The sequence below is a fragment of the Triturus cristatus genome, chromosome 6, assembly GCF_964204655.1.
Source record: "Triturus cristatus chromosome 6, aTriCri1.1, whole genome shotgun sequence".
Taxonomy (NCBI): domain Eukaryota; kingdom Metazoa; phylum Chordata; class Amphibia; order Caudata; family Salamandridae; genus Triturus; species Triturus cristatus.
This window is the reverse complement of record NC_140589.1, coordinates 813744776-813765583: the sequence shown is the minus strand read 5'-3', so window position 1 is coordinate 813765583 and position 20808 is coordinate 813744776. Positions and strand designations below refer to the sequence as shown.

General features: G+C 42.3%; 1 protein-coding gene and 1 pseudogene across 4 annotated transcripts in view; one reads left to right on the top strand and one right to left on the bottom strand.

The window, feature by feature from the left end:
* SDCCAG8 (SHH signaling and ciliogenesis regulator SDCCAG8) overlaps nt 1–20808 on the top strand; it is a 1515443-nt gene that overhangs the window by 717644 nt on the left and 776991 nt on the right. The window lies entirely within an intron of this gene.
* LOC146817914 (uncharacterized) lies at nt 7208–8187 on the bottom strand (annotated as a pseudogene).

Genomic DNA, 20808 nt, shown 5'->3' with positions numbered 1-20808 from the left:
GGTGGACCTGTTTGCCACTCACGACAACGCTCACTGCCTGTCATTCTGTAGTCTCCAGTATCCGTTGCAGGGAGCTTTGGGGGACACGTTTCAGTTGAGATGGGACTCACATCTCCTTTATGCGTTTCCTCCCTTACCCTTGATTCCTCGGGTTCTGAGGATTCGCCAAGACCGGGCCCAAGTCATATTGATCGCCCCGGATTGGCCAAGAAGGGTGTGGTATACAGATCTTCTCCACCTCTCCTCGTGCCCTCCTCTCCGTGCCCCTCTCAGGGCAGACCTCCTCTCGCAGGGGCAGTTTCTACACCCCCACCTCCAGAGCTTACACCTTCATGCCTGGAGATTGAACGGGGCAACCTGAATTCTTTTTCTCTCCCGCCTGACGTGGTGGACGTGATTTTGTCTGCCAGGCGTCTCTCCACCAAGTCTATCTATTCATATAGGTGGTCCGAATTTGTCCATTGCTGTGGGGAGAAGTCTATTGACCCTTTGAGGGCTCGTTTATCCAACATCCTTCAGTTTGCTCTCTCTCTAGCTCAGCAAGGTTTTGCTGTAGCTACTGTGAAGGGTTATTCATCAGCTTTGTCGGCATTCCTTTGCTTGCCGGATCAGCCGTCCTTGTTTAAATCACCTATTGTGTTACGGTTCATTAAGGGCCTTACCAACAAATTTCCGCCCACTCCATTTATTGTGCCTCAATGGGATTTAAATCTCATCTTAACTTACTTGATGGGTTCTCCCTTTGAACCCTTGCACAAGTGTCCCTTAAGGCTATTGTCTTTTAAAACTGTTTTTCTCATTGCCATTACCTTGGCAAGGAGGGTAAGTGAGCTTCAAGCTCTGAGTTCGATACCCCCGTTCTTGACCATTCATGCTCAAAGAATGGTACTCAGGACCAGGGCTGCTTTTCTGCCTAAGGTGGTAACTCCTTTCCATCTGGGGCAGTCCATTACCCTTCCTACCTTCTATCCTCCCCCTCACCCTTCCAAGGAGGAGGAGCGGCTTCACCGCTTGGACCCTAAAAGGGCGGTGAGTTTTTACCTCAATAGAACTAAAGACTTTCGAGTGGATGACCAGCTCTTCGTGGGCTTCATTGGCTGCAGGAAAGGTAGAGCGGTGCACAAGCGCACCCTTTCCAGATGGATTATCTTGTGCATCAAGATCTGTTACTCTTTGGCCGGTAAGGAACCTCCAGAGGGTATAAGGGCTCACTCTACCAGGGCAAAGTCTTCTACATCTGCCTTATCTAGAGATGTTCCTGTGGAGGATATTTGTAGAGCGGCAACTTGGGCCTCCCTCCACACTTTCGTGAAGCATTACTGCTTAGATTCCGAGGTGAGGAGGGAAGGACACTTTGCATGTTACGTACTTCAGGACTTTTTGGTATAGAAGGGTGGACACCCTCCTCCAGGAGTGGGGACTGTTGTGGGACTCTATTCACAAGGTGAGGAATCCACTGGCAGATGTATCCAAAGAAGAACAAGTTACTTACCTTCGGTAACGTTTTTTCTGGTCGATACAGTATGTGCCTGTGGATTCCTCACTGACCCACCCACCTCCCCGTTGTCCATCCTTGTATACCTATAGTAGTGATAATGTGATAAAATCTATCTGTTACTGTCAAAAGAAGTGTGTTATTTCTTTTGCTTTCCTGCATTGACTTCACACTGTGTGTGTAGGTTGGAATATAATGTACTGTGTATACTGTATATATATTGTTGTCGGTCCGTCCATGTGCCTCGAAGGCACGGAAAAAAAGGGCGGAACTGACGTCATCACGCCGACAAGGCTCTCTTATGGCTCCAGTGATGTCAGCGGAGCTGTGTGCGGAGCCATGCTATTGTGATGTCGTCCTCGTCGGCGTGGAGAGCTACAAAAAAATTCCAAATGTTGCTGGCGCAGGGGATATTCACAAGGTGAGGAATCCACAGGCAGATACTGTATCCACCAGAAAAAGCGTTACCGAAGGTAAGTAACTTGTTCGACAGAACAAATAAACTTCCCAAAGAGAGAGCGGCTGGAAAGGAATAAAGGAAAGGGTGAAGGTAGGCAGGATCCAGAAAGGACAAGTTATTCTAAATACCACACATTATAATCCAGAGGTCCTGGGGTAGAAACATTTGTTATGGTTAACCCAGCAGTGTCAGCGCTTCTGAGACCAAGTGCTGTTTCAAGCAATGAACAGCTTAAAGGTTATTCCTCTCTTTCTACCGTTCATGTTGGCTTACAATCATTGTATCAGAGGATACCTTGTCAACAGACACTAACTGTTTTATCATTTAATGTCTGCTAAATGCCTGTTGCTTCATAGTGTTCTACTAGCTAAAATATAAAAATTCCACTACTGAGTGCCCCTTTTTAGGATTGGTCTTTTCTCGCCTAGTATATGAATTTCTCAGTACTCTCCTTAGCAGCAGCCCCTCTCTCTGACAGGGCTCACATAATTTATGATCACCTATCAGTTATCTACAGTGCACATGCTATCATTGCCGTGCAGAGTGTTTAAGAAAATGAGGGAGATGAATATTTACTTACATCTCGGGGTATAGCAAGCTACAGAGTTCTATGCTGAGAGCTGGCATTGGTCTGAAAATTGAGTTTGTCACTAGAAACAAAAACAAGAATAAGGTAAGCCTGACAGGGTTGTCATTACTTGACTGTGTCACATGGTTGACGTAAAACCTGGCTCAATAAGTAAATGATAATATTTACTTCAGATTCCAAGTTTCTGAAAGAGTTAAAGGTCTTAAGCCCTTTCAACAACTCGCTAATAGACAAATGGGATGAACTCATGTTCTAGAGCAATATGCATCTGTTGGTGAAAATGTTTCCTTTTTTGATCCCCGATGATGTAATTTTCAGGACAGGTATGTGTTGTACACTTCTGATACTTTGGGTGTTTTCCCTGGGAAATTCTAAGCTTTAGATATTATCTACCTCTAACCCAGTCCAGAAGAAATTCAAAGCTATTTTTACCCTGCCCTTTCACAGTTAGGAAAAGTACAGATATTTTGCACCCGCCCCAGATCTTGCACATCTGCCCCAGATCTTGCCCAACTATAGTTCAAGTTCTGCATAATAGTTATATGAAGAGTATTATTAAATATTATCAGTGTTATATTTTACACATACACCCAGCTGATTAGGGCTTGCCTATGTTTGAAGGAGTTGCAGAGTCTGCAGTTTGCCTAGATAACTTCTACAATCTTGTATTTTCTGTTAATTGGTCCTAGCTCATGCTCTGTTCCACTGCGGTATCGTGTGTATCATTCCTAAATAAGCATAGCCTCAATGCTTTGTGTGTCAGGGATGGAGTAAGGGACTGCAAACATAATTCCTAGACATGCTGTGGCTTCACGTTGCATATGGGTCCTATCTCTAGGTTCAGAATTGACTGGACACATCTCATGTTTCCAAGTAACGGGAGTAGAAAGATAGTATGAGAAATATCTATATTCACAAACCTTTCCTCAGAGGAGACCGGGGAGATTGATAGCAGAGTATTGTAAAAAAAAATTATTATTGGTTGAGAGGGGTGGAAGTCCCACTGAAGCAGCAACCACAATCCTTTTCAGGATGAACCACAAAAGTAACTCAATTAACCTGTGCTTAACCCTCTGGTAGCTTGGCACAAACGTTGTCTGCTTAACTTAGAGGCTATGTGTAAAGTATGCAGCAGAAAAACAGTTATAAAGAGAAAATACAACACAAAAAACATCCAATTTTGAAAAATAGAGTACATTTTAATAAATAAAAGGATACCAAAGTGCAGTCAGTAGATCCAGAGATAATGAATTGAAATGTGAAAATAACTCCAAGAAGCAGAAAGCACCACTCGCGATTATCTAGTCGCGCTAGAATGTGTACACAAGTTCAAGCCGGCCGTGATGAAGTTCGAGCCGATACAGGGACCAGGTTAGTCCAGCTGAAAAGTTACCTTCTCAAGTCCTGGCTCAAAGAGTTACATTAGTGTTAGTGGATACCGCGTGGAGAAGGCTTTTGGTACAAAGAGCAAGTTGAGCGTCTCAGATGGTCATTGCTGTAGTGCAAAGAGATGGCCATCCCTGGAGCTTCACGTTAGTGATCACCACGGACTATTGTTGAAGCTTAAAGTGCAGGTCTTGCGTTGCCTGCTGTTCCCGGCTGTCGCTGTTGGCGCGAAGACCAGCATTGCGGTGTAAATGGGCCCGTTGGCGGGGAGACCAAACTTAAGGATTTTCACCTTATTCTTCAGGAGAAGCTCTCACTGATGCCAGACAAAGGGTCAGGACCTGAGGTGCACCTCTTGGGGATCAGGATTCGCTCTAGCAGAGGCCAGGAGAGGGGCTCAGTCCGGTCCAGGCATGTCCTGTTGGTACTGGGCTGCTGGGCAGTTGCTGGTAGCTTGTTGTGTCCCTGTAGCTCACACAGGAGGTCAGCCAATTGACCATTGGAGACACTCTGAATAGCCTGGGATTATGACAAGTAGGTCAAATCTTCCTTCGTCAGACAACAGGGCAGCCCTTCTGGCAGCAGGGCAAGTCCTTCCTCTAAATCATCCGTAGGTCCAGGAGTGTACTGATGAGTAGTTCTGAAGGTCCTCTTTTACCTGGTGCTAGCCTTTTTGTGGGGGAATTCCCTGAACTCCGAATTATCTAGGAGGACAAAGGTAAGGGCAGGCCTGGCGTTAGGTTCCTTTGTGTGTGGTGTGAACAAGATCCTTTGAAATGTAATAAGGGCAGTGTACAGCTCCTCCCCAGTCAGCCTGCCAGGACAACCCTTTCCCAGCTAAACCAAGGTCCCACTGTTCCCTGAATGGGGCCCAATGCATATTATTGATGGTGGAACCACAAACAGACCCAGGCAGCTGGAAACTCCCAGAAAGTTTTGAAATACTTTTTAAATACCCTGCACCCTACCAAATGAACGTTTAGGGCCTACCTTACGGATGGCATATAAGTTTTAAAAAGGAAGGTTTAGACCTGGCAAAAGATTTATATTGCCAGGTCAAAATGGCAGTTTAAAACTGCACTTCACGCTGCAGTGGCAGGTCTGGTACATGTTTTGCAGGACCACTTTAGTGGGTAGCACGTGCTATACTGCCCACTGCCCACTAGTAGCCTTTAATTTACAGACCCTAGGTACATGGAGTACTATTTACTAGGTACTTATAAGTACATTCAATATGCAATAAGATGCAAGTCAATGTTACCATATTTTGAGAAGAGGACACACGCTAGCTCTGGATAGCATAGAAAAAGTGCACAGATTCCTAAAAGCCAACAAAAACATGTTCAGTAAGGAAGGCAGAGGGCAAAAATCGGGGGTTACCCTGCAGAGAAGGCCAGCTCCAACATGACACTACTGGACTCTTTGAGCTTCGTTGCTTTCAAGTCCAATTCTTTCAGCCTCACTTCCTGAGCCAACAAAAGTTTCTTCTTTTCCGAAGCCTTTACTGCCCCATACTTTCATTCTGCTAAAGTTTACCAAAAGTGATGGATCGAATGCTTACATTAAACTCAGCCACTGGTAATTACTCTTGCCGGATCCCAGTCCATCATTTTTTTGCACACCATGCCACCTCAGTTTGGACCCAGCTATATGCAACTAAGTCTTGACCCTGCTCCAGTGGGAACAGTCCAACCCTAAACTGCCAAGCCAGGTCCCCCCTGAACCGGAACATAAGCAACCCAGGGCTGGTGTCATTCTTTTTATGGGACCAATCAATACTTGAACCGTCGCACTCCAATGTGTAAACAAATAATTGAATTTTCTTCCAAAGGAATAAATGGTATAGGGTGCTGAAGATGATCACCTCCTGTTCATAGAGGTGAGAGACTGAGAAATATAGAGAAAACCCTTCAGCCAGAAGGGCTTAAATTTAAAGCACACCAATTCGATAAAATCGTTTTGTGAAATGATTGAGGCAATCAGTCTTTTAATCTTCAACCATAGGTTTTGTACCTGGGTTTTATTCTTTCAAATTACGTATTTGTTTGATTAATTCAAAGTTGCATGAATATGATTGGTATTCAAAAGCTTCTTGGACAGCTGTGCATGTACACATGTCGTTACAAAATAGCGAAGTCACCAATGCATTTCGGGCTGAAAGCCCTTCTTCAGGGAGAATGTTCTGAAACAACAGAAAAAAGCTCTATGTACAAAAACGAAGTGAATCCAGAATGCGCTAATGTGTTTTTTAATAAAGGAAAAAGAATGGAGAAAGTTTGGAAAGATAGTAAACCACCCTCGTGACATAGATGTAGTCAATTAAAGTGGTAACTGGTGCATAAGGTTTAACTCGGTGATGACTATGAATAGAAGTTATACGGTGCCGAATGTATCCAATTGCTGAGTGATAAATTGTCTTGCGGGGTATCATGTGTGTAGTGCAGAAAAGTCAAGCTATTGTACCTTAAACCCAAGCCACCGTGTGCAAAAATTATCGAAATGTGCCCTAACTAAAATGGAAACGTAAAGGTCCTAGAGCGTCATACCTGAAGAATGTAATCTGAGGTATCATGAAAAGCGGGTGGGTGCTCCAAAAGCTTCCGCCGGAGTGTATTCAAAGTTGGAATGATGGAGGATGTAAAAACCCCCGTGAAGCGGAAGCGTTATTCCATGGTGAATGAACATAAAGAGCAGACTGCGGTGGAAACCGTAGTCTGAAGCATCGTAAAAGTTTATAAATTAGGTGCCGGTCCTACGAGATGAAAATGATAATGTGTAAACCATGAAGAAGAATATAAAACATAAATTGTCCGGGGTAAAAAAACAGAAAACAGCGGGTAGAAAGACCCAAGTGATACGGACACTCAGCAGGAATGCCGATAGTGTTCAATAAAGTTAGAGTGTACAAAAAAACATGTGAAACAAACGCTATGGGACATATCTGAATGAGTCTGAAAACACCAGGGACAAGAAATAAATATCTGGAACAGTAACAAAATACCCAATCATGGGGTTCTCGAAATAAACAGGGAAACATAAACATAACAATAAACAGGAAATAGATCATAGAAATAGAAAAACTAACACTATGAATTTAAGGGCAATGTAAGTAATACATCTTGAAGAATAGTGTGAATGTGAAAACATGAAATGAAAGAAAGAAAAAAAGTCTAGAGAAAAAACGTAATTGGGAGAACAGAAACAGACAAATACTATGTGCAGTCAAGAGAGAAGCAATTTAGAGGAAAATTATCATAATTAATACTCCAATATAAAGTTATAGGAAACAACTGAATTCCAGTCTTTCATTTAACACTTTCGGGTGTAAAGCTTCGAGTTTGTGTATCCAATAAAGTTCACGTTGAAGTAAAAACTTCTTATTGTCTTTTCCTTCAATTTTCATAATTTTTTCAAGTATCATAAACCGCAGTTGACTGACGTTGTGGTTCATTTTTGTGAAGTGGGTAGCTACAAATGATTTGGTGTTTTTAGTCCGTATATTACTTTTGTGTTCATTCAGTCTGATTTTAATTTTACGTTTTGTTTTTCCCACGTAGGGTAAACCGCATGGGCATTTTCATAAGTATACAACGTTGGTGGTATCACATGTAGCGTTAACTTTAAGTTAATAGCAGTACCTTGGGTGGGATGAGCTAAAGTGTTCCCTTTGATGATATTATTACAGTTTCCACAATTGTGGCATGGAACTGTTCCATTGTAGGTTGAACCTGGTATCTGAGGTTTCTCATTCAAAAGTTGCTTGAAGTTTTTGGTGCGTTGATAAGCAAAAATAGGTGGAGCTTGAAATATATTTCTGAAGTCTGCTTCTGTTTGAAGTAACTGCCAATGTTTACAAATTGTACGTTTGATTTTTATGCTCTGAGTGGAATATTTTGATACAAAGACCGGCCGTTCATCTGTAGCAGTGGTACCTGGTTTAAGTGTGAGTAGTTGCGTTCTTTCTTTGAGTTGTACTCTGTTTTCCGCTGCTTGTATGATGGACTGCGGGTACCCTCTTTGTGTAAATTTAGTTTTGATGACTTTGCTGTTATCTTCATATAATTCATTAGAGGATGCGATCCGTTTAACTCTCAGTAATTGGGAGTATGGTAGATGTTTTTTGAGACTCATTTGGTGGAAACTGCGAAAATGAAGATAATTGTTACGATCTGTAGGCTTAGTGTACACTGAAGTGACTAGTTCATTATTCTTAATTTGAACGTTAACATCTAAAAACGCAATTTGTTCAAAACTCATGTTATGAGGGAATTGAATTCTTTCGGTGATTGTGTTAAGCTGTCTTATAGCTGAGAGTAACTGGATTTCAGTACCTTTCCAAATTAGAAAAATGTCATTGATGTATCAATAATATGTGACAAGGTTATCTTGCCACAAAATGTTGGATAGGATATGGTCTAACTCAAATCTGTGCATGAACAAATTAGCATACGCTGGAGCAGCACAGTTTCCCATAGCTACTCCAGACAGTTGAGTGTAGAATTTGTCTTTACATGTGAAATAACTGCGATGTAATGTGAATTGCATTAACTCCATTAGTAGTACCTGTAAATCCAAATTTTTTCCATTATTCACTAGGAAGGACTCCATAGCTTGTAATCCGAGGTTGTGCGGAATTGAAGTGTACAATGAATTTACATCAATGGTACTCAGAATTAATTGTTTATCCTTCTCAAGGTTGATGTCTTTGATTTTTCTTTAAAAATCCGTGGTATCTTGTATGCAAGTTGTCATTATTTGTACACTCGGTTGTAGATGCTGGTCTATGTATTTACCCACTGGTTCATCTATTGAGTTCCGCGTGCTAACGATAAGTCTGAATGGAGGCCTGGTCGCATGCTTATGAATTTTAGGTGCCAGGTAGAGGTAAGGTGTTTCAGGAAGTTGTTTGATCAAAAAGTTTTTATCACGTTGTGTGATGGTGCCCATAAGGAGAGCATGGTCAAGGATGGTATGTAGTACTTTTTGGAATTCTTTAGTTGGATTTGAGGATAATTCCATTTATAGAAGGTCGTCGTTGACGTGTGTCAATAAATAGTTATTGTAATAGTTGGAATCTAATATGACTAGGGCGCCTCCTTTGTCTGCTTTACACAAAGTGATCTGATCATTTTTAGCAAGAGTTGCAATGGCGTTTCGTTGTAAAATAGTCAAATTTGATTTGCTTTTTTGTTTTTCCTTAAAAATAGTTTGTATATCTTTTTTGACAACTGTCTCAAAAGTATCAAGTACTTTATGGCTCACTGGTGCTATAAATGAACTTTTGCACTCCAATGTGTAAACAAATAATTACATTTTCTTCCAAAGGAATAAATGGTATAGGGTGCTGAAGATGATCCCCTCCAGTTAATAGAGGTGAGAGACTGAGGCACCGTATAAACTTCTATTCACAGTCATCACGAGTTAAACCTTATGCACCAGTTACCACTTTAATTGACTACATCTATGTCACGAGGGTGGTTTACTATCCTTCCAAACTTTCTCCATTCTTTTTCCTTTTTTAAAAAAAACATTAGCGCATTCTGGATTCACTTGGTTTTTGTAGATAGAGCTTTTATCTGTTGTTTCAGAACATTCCCCTGAAGAAGGGCTTCCAGCCCGAAATGCATTGGGGACTTCGCTAATTTGTAACAACATGTGTACATGCACAGCTGTCCAAGAAGCTTTTGAATACCAATCTTATACATGCAACTTTGAATTAATCAAACAAATACACTCATTTTGCTTCATATGACGTAATATGAAAGAATAAAACCCTGGTCCAAAACCTATGGTTGAAGACTAAAAGACTGATTGCCTCAATCATTTCACAAAATGATTTTAGCGAATTGGTGTGCTTTAGATTTAAGCCCTTTTGGCTGAAGGGTTTTCTCCACATTTCTCAGTCTCTCACCTCTATGAACAGGAGGTGATCATCTTCGGCACCCTATACCATTTAGTCCTCTGGAAGAAAATTCAATTATTTGTTTACACATTGGAGTGCGACGGTTCAAGTATTGATTGGTTACATTATCCCTCTGTTCACACCGTATTGCACCCTATCATACAATATGTCTTATGAAGATATAGCCAACCTGACAGGAAATAAAGCTGACACATTTGGATTCTCCACAGATGACACAAATAGAATTTACTCGCTTATCCAAGAACCAGAATGCTTTTCATCTAGTACTGGATCAGTACAATCCAACATCCGACAGTTACTGCGTATACCTTTCAAACCAACCCTGTGCAAGAATAATACCCTTTTCACGGAGCGATGGTATGGCATCTTGAATAAATGCTCATTAGATCTGATACTTCTCATCATTGAGGAACTTTCAAAACTTTTAGAAGAATTAGAGAACGAGGTCGCACAACTTAAACACGAACTTAGTGACAAATTATCTACTGAAGAATGGACAAAAACATTAGAAGACATTAATTTACAATTAGACAAATACACCAAAGAAATCAACGAACGCAAACTCAGGAAATTCAAACGAGACACGGTTGATTATAAATTAGGAGAGGTGTATACCTGGGCCGAAATATATGTAGCCAGAAGACAACAAAGGACATTCCACAACAGATCAACAGACGGAGATACGTCTTCATCTGACGACTCAACGCACAAAGGATACCAACGCGGACCTCCGCGTAATACCACAGTTGAGCTCGACAATCGATCTGGAACTTCAAATACAGAACAAAGCCAAGCGACTTCTGCTTCTTCTTTTTTAGGAAGAGGCCCGGACCCAGTTTCAGAACCCGGAGGGCAAAGCACAAAAGAAAAACACATACCTGTAGCCAAATCAACCAGGAGTCAGAGAATATAGTTATCAATATTTCCAATACAACCTTAACACCTTTACAAACACAGACACTTCAAAGAGGACTGTCATTTGTCCCCACCTATGAGTCTAATGAATTAGAAGCTCAAGTGTGTTTTTTCAAATTCATGAGAACTCTGAGACTTAAACATTTTTTTGCAAACATCGTGGAACCACAACCTAAAGAAAATCAAGGCACTTTATTAGGCCTGAAACCCAAAAGTTCATTTATAGCACCACTGAGCCATAAAGTACTTGATATTTTTGAGACAGTTGTCAAAAAAGATATACAAACTATTTTTAAGGACAAACAAAAAAGAAAATCAAATTTGACTACTTTACAACGAAACGCCATTGCAACTCTTGCTAAAAATGATCAGATCACTTTGTGTAAAGCAGACAAAGGAGGGGCCCTAGTCATATTAGATTCCGACTATTACAATGACAATTTAATGACACACGTCAACGACGACCTTCTATACATGGAATTACCCTCAAATCCACCTAAAGAATTCCAAAAAGTACTACATACCATCCATGACCATGCTCTCATTATGGGCACCATCACACAACGTGATAAAAACTTTTTGATCAAACAACATCCTCAAACACCTTACCTTTACCTGGCACCTAAAATTCATAAGCATGCGACCAGGCCATTCAGACCTATCGTTAGCACGCGGAACTCAATACACGAACCAGTGGGTAAATACATAGACCAGCATCTACAACCGAGTGTACAAATAATGACAACTTACATACAAGATACCACGGATTTTTAAAGAAAAATCAAAGACATCAACCTTGAGAAGGATAAACAATTCATTCTGTGTACCATTGATGTAAATTCATTGTACACTTCAATTCCGCACAACCTCGGATTACAAGCTATGGAGTCCTTCCTAGTGAATAGTGGAACAACTTTGGATTTACAGGTACTACTAATGGAGTTAATGCAATTCACATTACATCACAGTTATTTCATATGTAAAGACAAATTCTACACTCAACTGTCTGGAGTAGCTATTGGAAACTGTGGTGCTCCAGCGTATGCTAGTTTGTTCATGCACAGATTTGAGTTAAACCATATCCTATCAAACATTTTGTGGCAAGATAACCTTGTCACATATTATCGATACATCGACGACATTTTTCCAATTTGGAAAGGTACTGAAATCCAGTTACTCTCAGCTATAAGACATCTTAACACAATCACCGAAAGAATTCAATTCACTCATAACACGAGTTTTGAACAAATTGCGATTTTAGATGTTAACGTTCAAATTAAGAATAATGAACTAGTCACTTCAGTATACACTAAGCCTACTGATCGTAACAATTATCTTCGTTTTCGCAGTTACCACCAAATGAGTCTCAAAAAACATCTACCATACTCTCAATTACTGAGAGTTAAACGGATCGCATCCTCTAATGAATTATATGAAGATAACAGCAAAGTCATCAAAACTAAATTTACCCAAAGAGGGTACCCGCAGTCCATCATACAAGCAGCGGAAAACAGAGTACAACTCAAAGAAAGAACGCAACTACTCACACTTAAACCAGGTACCACTGCTACAGATGAACGGCCGGTCTTTGTATCAAAATATTCCACTCAGAGCATAAAAATCAAACGTACAATTTGTAAACATTGGCAGTTACTTCAAACAGAAGCAGACTTCAGAAATATATTTCAAGCTCCACCTATTTTTGCTTATCAACGCACCAAAAACTTCAAGCAGCTTTTGAATGAGAAACCTCTGATACCATGTTCAACATACAATGGAACAGTCCCATGCCACAATTGTGGAAACTGTAATAATATCATCAAAGGGAACACTTTAGCTCATCCCACCCAAGGTACTGCTATTAAACTTAAAGTTAACCCTACATGTGATACCACCAACGTTGTGTACTTATTAAAATGCCCATGCGGTTTACCCTACTTGGGAAAAACAGAACGGAAAAAATTAAAATCAGACTGAATGAACACAAAAGTAATATACGGACTAAAAACATCAAATCATTTGTAGCTATCCACTTCACAGAAATGAACCACAACGTCAGTCAACTGCAGTTTATGATAACTTGAAAAAATTATGAAAATTGAAGGAAGAGACAATAAGAAGTTTTTACTTCAACGTGAACTTTATTGGAGACACAAACTCAAAGCTTTACACCCGAAAGGGTTAAATGAAAGACTGGAATTCAGTTGTTTCCTATAACTTTATATTGGAGTATTAATTATGATAATTTTCCTCTAAATTGCTTCTCTCTTGACTGCACATATTATTCGTCTGTTTCTGTTCTCCCAATTACGTTTTTTCTCTTGATCTTTTTTCTTTGTTTCATTTCATGTTTTTACATTCACACTATTCATCAAGATGGATTACTTACATTCCCCTTAAATTCATAGTGTTCATTTTTCTATTTCTATGATCTATTTCCTGTTTATTTTTATGTTTATTTTTCCCTGAATATTTCGATAACCCCATGATTGGGTATTCTGTTACCGTTCCAGACATCTATTTCTTTTCCCGGGTGCTTTCAGACTCATTCAGATATGTCCCATAGCATTTGTTTCACGTGTTTTTTTGTACACTCTAACTTTATTGAACACTATCGGCATTCCTGCTGAGTGTCCGTATCACTTGGGTCTTTCTTCCCGCTGTTTTCCGTTTTTTTACCCCGACAATTTATGTTTTATATTCTTCTTCATGGTTTGCACATTATCATTTTCATCTTGTAGGACCGGCACCTAATTTATGAACTTTTACGATGCTTCAGACTATGGTTTCCGCGCAGTCTGCTTTTTATGTTCATTCACCATGGAATAACGCTTCCGGTTCACGGGGGTTTTTACATCCTCTGTCATTCGAACTTTGAATACACTCCGGCGGCAGCTTTTGGAGCACCCACATGCTTTTCATGATACCTCAGATTACATTTTTCAAGTATGACGCTCTAGGACCTTTACGTTTTCATTTTAGTTAGGGCACGCTTCGATCATTTTTGCACACTGTGGTTTGGGTTTAAGGTACAATACCTTGACTTTTCTGTACTACACGCATGATACCCCGCATGACGGTTTATCACTCGGCAATTCGATACATTCGGCACCATATAAACTTCTATTCACAGTCATCACCGAGTTAAACCTTATGCACTAGTTACCACTTTAATTGCACATAGCGCTAAGTGCCAGTCGTTGCTATAACGTGAAGTGAAGGTCTTGCATTGCTGGTCATCATGGGCGGTCGGTGTGAAGAGCAAGTCTTACTGGAGCTTCACGTTGGTGTGAACCATCCCGTTCCTGAGGAGCCAAAACTTCAGGATTTTCACCTTGTTCTTCAGGAGGAGCTCTCACTGATGCTAGCCAAGGATCGAGGACCTGAGGGTCACCTCTTGAGGATCAGGACTCACTCCAACAGAGGCTAGCAGCAGGGCTCAGGCAGGTTCAGGTAGGTCCAGTTGGTGCTGGGCAGTTGCAGGAAGCTTGTTGTGTCCCTGTAGCTCACACAGAAGGTCAACCAACTAACCCTTGTAGTCAAACTGATTAGCTTGGGATCAAGTCAAGTAGGTTCAATCTTCCTTCTTTAGACAGCAAGGAGTCCTTCAAGCAGCAAAGCAGTTGTTCTGTAAGCAGGGGAGTCCTTCTTCCGAATCTTCCACAGGTTCAGGAGTGTTCTGATGAGTGGTTCTGAAGGTCCTATTTTTTTATACTTGGTGCCAGCTTTTGTGTGGAGGAGTTGCCTGACCTATACCAAAAACTGGTTCTGGTCAGTTCTTCCCCTTCCCCTGGTTTTGGCTCCAAACTGTCTAGGTGCCTTTGTGTGTGCTGTGGTCAAGATCCTTTGAAACAGAATAACGGCAGTGTACAGCTTCTCCCCAGCTATTATGCCAGGTAGAACCTCTCCCAGCTATAGCCAGTTCCCACTGTCCCCTGTCTGAACCAAATACACATTTTTGACAAATATATTTATTGGGTTCTGCCCATGGACATCTTTTATACACATACATTAAAACCGATCAGATACACTGCAGTACTTATTCAACATACCAAATGATAAATTACAGTCCATATGACACCGTCAACAGCGGTTATTTCCTTGTGACCATGCAATCATAATTATTCAGCAGGTTTGCCCAGTCAATCAGTCTCCAATGTAGCTGTTGGGTAAGGTGACCTGGTATGGACACCTGCTATTCATACCAGTCTGGGGGCCTAGGTCTGCTGGATCGCCTGTATTCGGTCACGTTTCATATAAGTATTAAAGGTTGCCAGGTTGCGTTGAATTTGTGAGACTTATTTATTATAGCAGAGAGCTTCTCCATTGCATAAACATTCCAGACTTTGGTTCACCAACAGCTTAAGGGGGGGCAATTGTTTGTTCCATACCCTTGCCAGTATCATTCTTGCTGCTGCTAACAAATGTGATATCCGTTTGGCTGTCGGAGTGGCGAGTGGGAATATGCTATAGTCCCCGGGAGCTCCAATGGAAGTCTGAAGCCTGTGATGCTTTTTATATGCGAGACCATTTCTTTCTAGTATAGTTGGATATATGGGCTTGTCCACCAAATATGAAAAAAAGGTGCCCCTCGCCACAGAGTTTTTCCAGCATAGTTCTGGGCTTTGCATGTGGGCAGTGGATACCCTTGGGTTAGGAGTCTATAAGTGTTTTCTTTATATTGAACCTTGCTGGAATATTTTGTGGCCCGCTGCCATATTTTCCTCCAGGTGGTCCCTGGGATTGTGTGTTCTAGGTCTGTTTCCCATGCCTGGACATATTTGTGTTTGGGTTTAACATGGATATCTGAAAGAGACTTTTTGGACTTGATGATTTGTGAATAGGGACTCTAAAAGGTTGGCATCACAGTGTGCCCAGGTGGCAACGAGTGGTGAATTAGTTCAATGTAGGAATTGGTATAGTCTAAACTGGTCTGTCTTTTCTAGTCCCCAGCCCTCCATGAGTTCCTGTCTGGTGAGGGGTGTCCTGTCCTAAAATAGGTCGCCCAACAGTGGGGGGCTGTGGTTCTGCCAGGTTTTAAATCTAGCGTTGTGGAGGCGGGGGCGATAATCCGGATTGTGTATTATTGGGGTCAGTAGTGAGGGATTGGTGGTGGAGCCCTCCTACCATGAGACTTGTTGCTAGTATTATAATAATGTAACTGTAGGTGATAGTGAGGGGCTGTTTGCCATATATGTGGTGGAAGCCATAGGAATAATCGTAGCGGTATTGGTGAGAATGCATATTCAAGATGTATCTAGCATCTAATAGGTTCCATTCTATGGCCGGTCATATTTGTGCAGCCTGAATGTAGGTCTTTATGTTCAGGGAGCCCAGCATCCTCGCTCGCCCCTAATTTGGTTTTAGAATGGTAGCCCTGGGCACCCTTGGGGCTCATTGTTTCATAGAAAGGCCCATAATGTCTTTGGTATATGCTCTATCATTGACGTGTAAAGATGCAGGGAATTTTGGCCCTGAATAGATGAGTCAATTTAAGGATGCCTAAATATTTGATGGGACCAGTAGTTCCCGTAAATCCATTGTGCTTTAAGGCTTCGTGTATCTTCGGGCGCCACCGCCACCCCCATGCCACCAGATTTTGTGTACTTAATTTCAAATGCTGATACCATAGCCAACTGTGAAAGCTCCTCCTTGAGAGCAGGGATTGATGTGGCAGGATCGGTCAGGAGGAACAGAATATCATTTGCGTAGATGGGTATTTCGAATTCCCTGTCAGTGGTTGTCAGACGTCTGATATTAGGATTGGAGGCAATGTGTTGCACAAGGAGTTCCATGGATAATGCGAATTTTAGTGGAGACAGGTGGCATCCATGTCGTGTCCCTGGGACAGAGGGAGCTTAGAGGAGAGTTAGCCATTCATCCTGAGTCATGCTGCTGGTTTCTTATAGTTCATCATTAGCCATAGTCTCATCTTATAGTCAAGGGGTGTCCTGTCTAAGAGTTGAGAGATAAAATTCCAGTTGACCCTGTTGAAAGACTTCTCCACGTCAAGCGAGAGAAAGACCACTGGTTGTCGGAGACTCTCTGTTGCTGCGATCAGTGAGAGCGCCAGCCTAGTGTTGTCTCTTGCATATCTGTGTTGAATGAAGCCACTTTGTTGTTGGGAAATCCGTTTTGGCCATATGTTGTGAAGTTGCTGCACCAACACAGCTGTAAAGAGATTTTGATCAATGTTTAGGAGGGGGATTGGTCTATATGAGGAACAGGTCTGTGAGTATTTGTCATGTTTTAGCAGAAGTGTGAGTTGGGATTCTAGCATGGTTTTTTAGGTTACCACTCCTGTGTTACAAACGTTGTTAAAAACCTTTGCCAATGGTGTAGCCAGCAGGGAGGCATAGGCTTTATAAAGTGAGGCAGTGAAACCATCTGATCCCGGCGCTTTATGGCCATTAAGATTTTGGTCGGGGTGATATCCGTCTCCAAGGGGAGACATTCCTCTCCTGACATCATACATGTGTATTGTCAAATATACCTCTCCTGTGGCTCTGAGGAGAGACCGTGTTCCATGAATAAGTTTGCATAATAATTCTCAAAGGTCTTTATAATGTCTGTGTGTCCGTGAGTGTTGTGCTGGTGTCTGTGCAGATTGCCTCTATGAAATTTCTAGTGTGTTTTTGATGCAGTTTATAAGCTAGCAGCCTGTCTGCTTTGTTTCCCTTCTCATAATATTTTTTTGGATGAAAGAGCATTTTTTTTCGCAGCTTCCCTATATAACTAGTTGATCTAGTTCCCCCTGGTCTTTTTGTATGTTTTAACCCAGATGACGTTTTTATATGTAATGTTTTAAGTGATTTACTCTGTGAGATACTGCTTTGTGCTTTTATGGATATTCTATATCTGAATAAAGATTATTGATATAATTCCCCCTATACTTTCTTACGCGCTCTATAGGTTCTCTGGAAAGCATCAAGCTTAAGTTGGGCTTCGGAACTGTGCAGTTCAGTTTTTAATTTTTCGTTTTGTTTGCCCAAATGTTCAAAGTGTGCTGTGTGAAATATCAATTCTCCCCTGACACCAGCTTCCGCATCACCCCAAGTTGTGCTCCAGCTAACAATCATCCTCAGTGTCATTTTCGTGGAAGTAGTATGTAAGCACGTCTTTGGTGCACTCCCTGACTATATGATTTCTTAAAGCTATTTCATTTATCACCCAGAGAAGGGGATTAGTGAGCTGCTGCTCTTGAAGCTTGAGTGTCATGTTGAGGACTGCGTGGTCTGATAGTATTTATGGGGTGATATCTGTGGGGATCGATGATGGCACTCTTCTTGAAATTAAGAAGTAAATTTGCATATATGATTGGTGGACGTGTGAGAAAAAAGGATAGTCTTTTTCACCCAATGTTGGTGGCCCCAGATCTCAAATAAATCAAGGCCCGTTATCCCATGGAGGAGTAGGGTTGATGATTAGAGACTGTCGTGGCGTATTGCCGACTGGTCCTGGAATATGGAATTAGTCTTCCCCTCAAATTACTTGTCTCCTGGAAATGTGGGCTAGTTGCGGCATGAAATTCATATAACTCTGATCCTCTCCTTCATTCAGTGTATAAATTGGAAGGAGGGTGACTGGTGTTATTCCCAGCTTTCCTTGTGCTTCATGTTGCGGCCAGCTCTGTCTTGGTGTTGGGACATGAGTTGGAAGTGTCAGCCTCATCAAAGGAGGATTGCCACACCTCTTGTTTTGGATGAATACATGGCATGAAATTGGGACGTGAACCAATAGGAACGTATGCGCTGTACATCTTTGCATATTTAATAGGTCTCTTGCAGGAAAGCAATATCAACCTCTTTTGTGCGATGCCATTGTAACAGCGCCCGCCTCTTCATTGGCGAGTTGAGGCCTTGTATATTCGATGTGATTATGGTCAACTGTGGCATCCCCAGCTTGTGTGAGTCTTAAGTTGAGGCAATCCCATTGTGGGAACGAAAGCCCGTGTTAGGTGGTGAGGTGGAGGCGATAGGTGAGGTCCGGTGTGTCCCCCCAAGTTGGCGAACTAGGGTGGACCCCATCAGAGTGCTTTAATTTGTGTTGACTTGTGCAGAATGTAGAACAAAACATAAAAACATTGAACAAATCTATGCAAAAATAAAGACATAGAGCAGGTAATAACTAGGCATAATGACATTAAAAAAACACCTGGAAAGGTGGTGATAACTATTTTCCCTGTGGTGTTGAGTGGGGCTAACTCCGGGAATCCTTTATGGGCTTTCATCTGTTGGATCAATAATGGTAGGCAACCCCTAGGCATCTGTGAGCAAGGTGTAATGTGAAGTATTCAGTCGTAAATGTGAGGTGAGCCAGACAGGATACGAATGTGGGGTGCAGCACCTTCCTTGTACGGTTGATCAGTCAATCTTGATGTTGCAGGGTGCTCTGCTGTATTGTGTTGTATTTTTAGGGGCCTGCACTCATTGCGTGTTTTGTTGGATTTCGGGGTATGCCAGGTTCCTCGCATGTCTCTTGTAGGTGAGGGGCTAGGTGCGGATTGATCTGTGGTATCATGGATGGGGCACAAGTTTTCTTCCGTCTCACGTTCCTCAGTCACCGCCTGGGACTTGTTTTTGTATGCAAAATGTAGGCAGAAAGGACACCCCCAGCGATATGGTATACGTTCTTGGCAGAGACACATTGTGATATCTTTGAAATCCTTGCGGCATGTTAGCGTGTGAGCAAAGACGTCCTGGAATAGCAGTAGTGTATCAACTTAGTTAGCAAGATCAATTTGAGAGCAGCCGTAAAGATGGCTTCTTTCATCTTAAAGAAATAGACGCTGGTCAGCACGTCCCTGGCCATTTTTTGCTGCTGCTGAAAGGCTCAGTAAACGCAGTACATGCGGTTCAGCTTTAGGGACTCCAGAGAGGTGCCCGGGAATATCTGTTGGAAAAGCACTTGGATGTATTCCTCCAGGTATTCATTTGCTATCTCGTCTGGAATACCTCTGATTCGACTATTGTTCCTGCGAGAACAATTTTTTCCATGAGCTCTTTTGGAAGTGTTTTCAGAGCTGCTAATTGACGGGACATCCTTTCCTGTTTGTAGGAAGTAGGGGCGAGATCGTTCTCAACTGGATCCAAGCATGTATTCGTTCCTTGCAGGTGGTGATCCAGGTCAGAGATGGTCTTGCTGAGCTCATTTTTCCCAGAGGTTATCTCCTTACGGAGTTCTCGTAAGAGGATCTGGATGTTGCCTTTCAAGGCTGGTGCTTGTAGGGAATCATCACGTGATGTTATGGGTTCACTAACGTCTGCAGAGGTCTCTGAGGTGCCGAGTTTGTTGTCTCGCTGCAGGTGGAATATCTCTTTGATGGCCATTTCTTTAGGCGGTTCAGCGTTAGAGGACATCATGAGCGTAGTGGGTTCAGGTTCTGGGGCCTGGGAGCACAAATGTGCAGAGCCCAAGATTAGTCAGCCCTAGGGGTTGTTCACCAGTCCTTCACAAGGTGAAGGGGCTGAGCAGGGCTACAAGGCCTCGGAATCTTCTGCGGCACCATTTAGTGCTGGGGCATTTGCGAGAGCAGTAGAAGGGCACTTTGTTCCCCAGGACCCTCCCCTGTCCTAAGGCCAGGTGGTGTAATTTTTTCCCCCCTAGTCTTGGTGGAGTTGTACTCGGGTCCGCCCCCATCTCGAACAGGTGTTGTGTGGAGGCCGCAAGCTCATTGAAGTTTAATGGGGCTTTGGGTTGATGGATCCGAGCTTCACATTCGAATGCAGAGGCTGCTAGCAGTCAGGAGAATTACTCTCCCTAGATACCTCAGAGGCCCGAGCTGGTGCTGATAGCTTTAATATTGTCTTATGGGGCCCGTTAGTTGCCTGGCATAGTTATTGTAACGGAGCCGTCCTGTGGTTTTCGGGGTGTTGTTCGCTCCAGTTCCCAACCACGTCTCCCAGCTCCTGCACCTCTCTGGAGTGTCCTCTCGGGCTCCTCGCTGTGAGCATGCCCCTGCTTAGCAGACGCACTTACCAGCATTCCTGCTCTCAGGGCTCCTCATTGTTATATGTGTTGGCAGCCATTTTGGGGAGAAG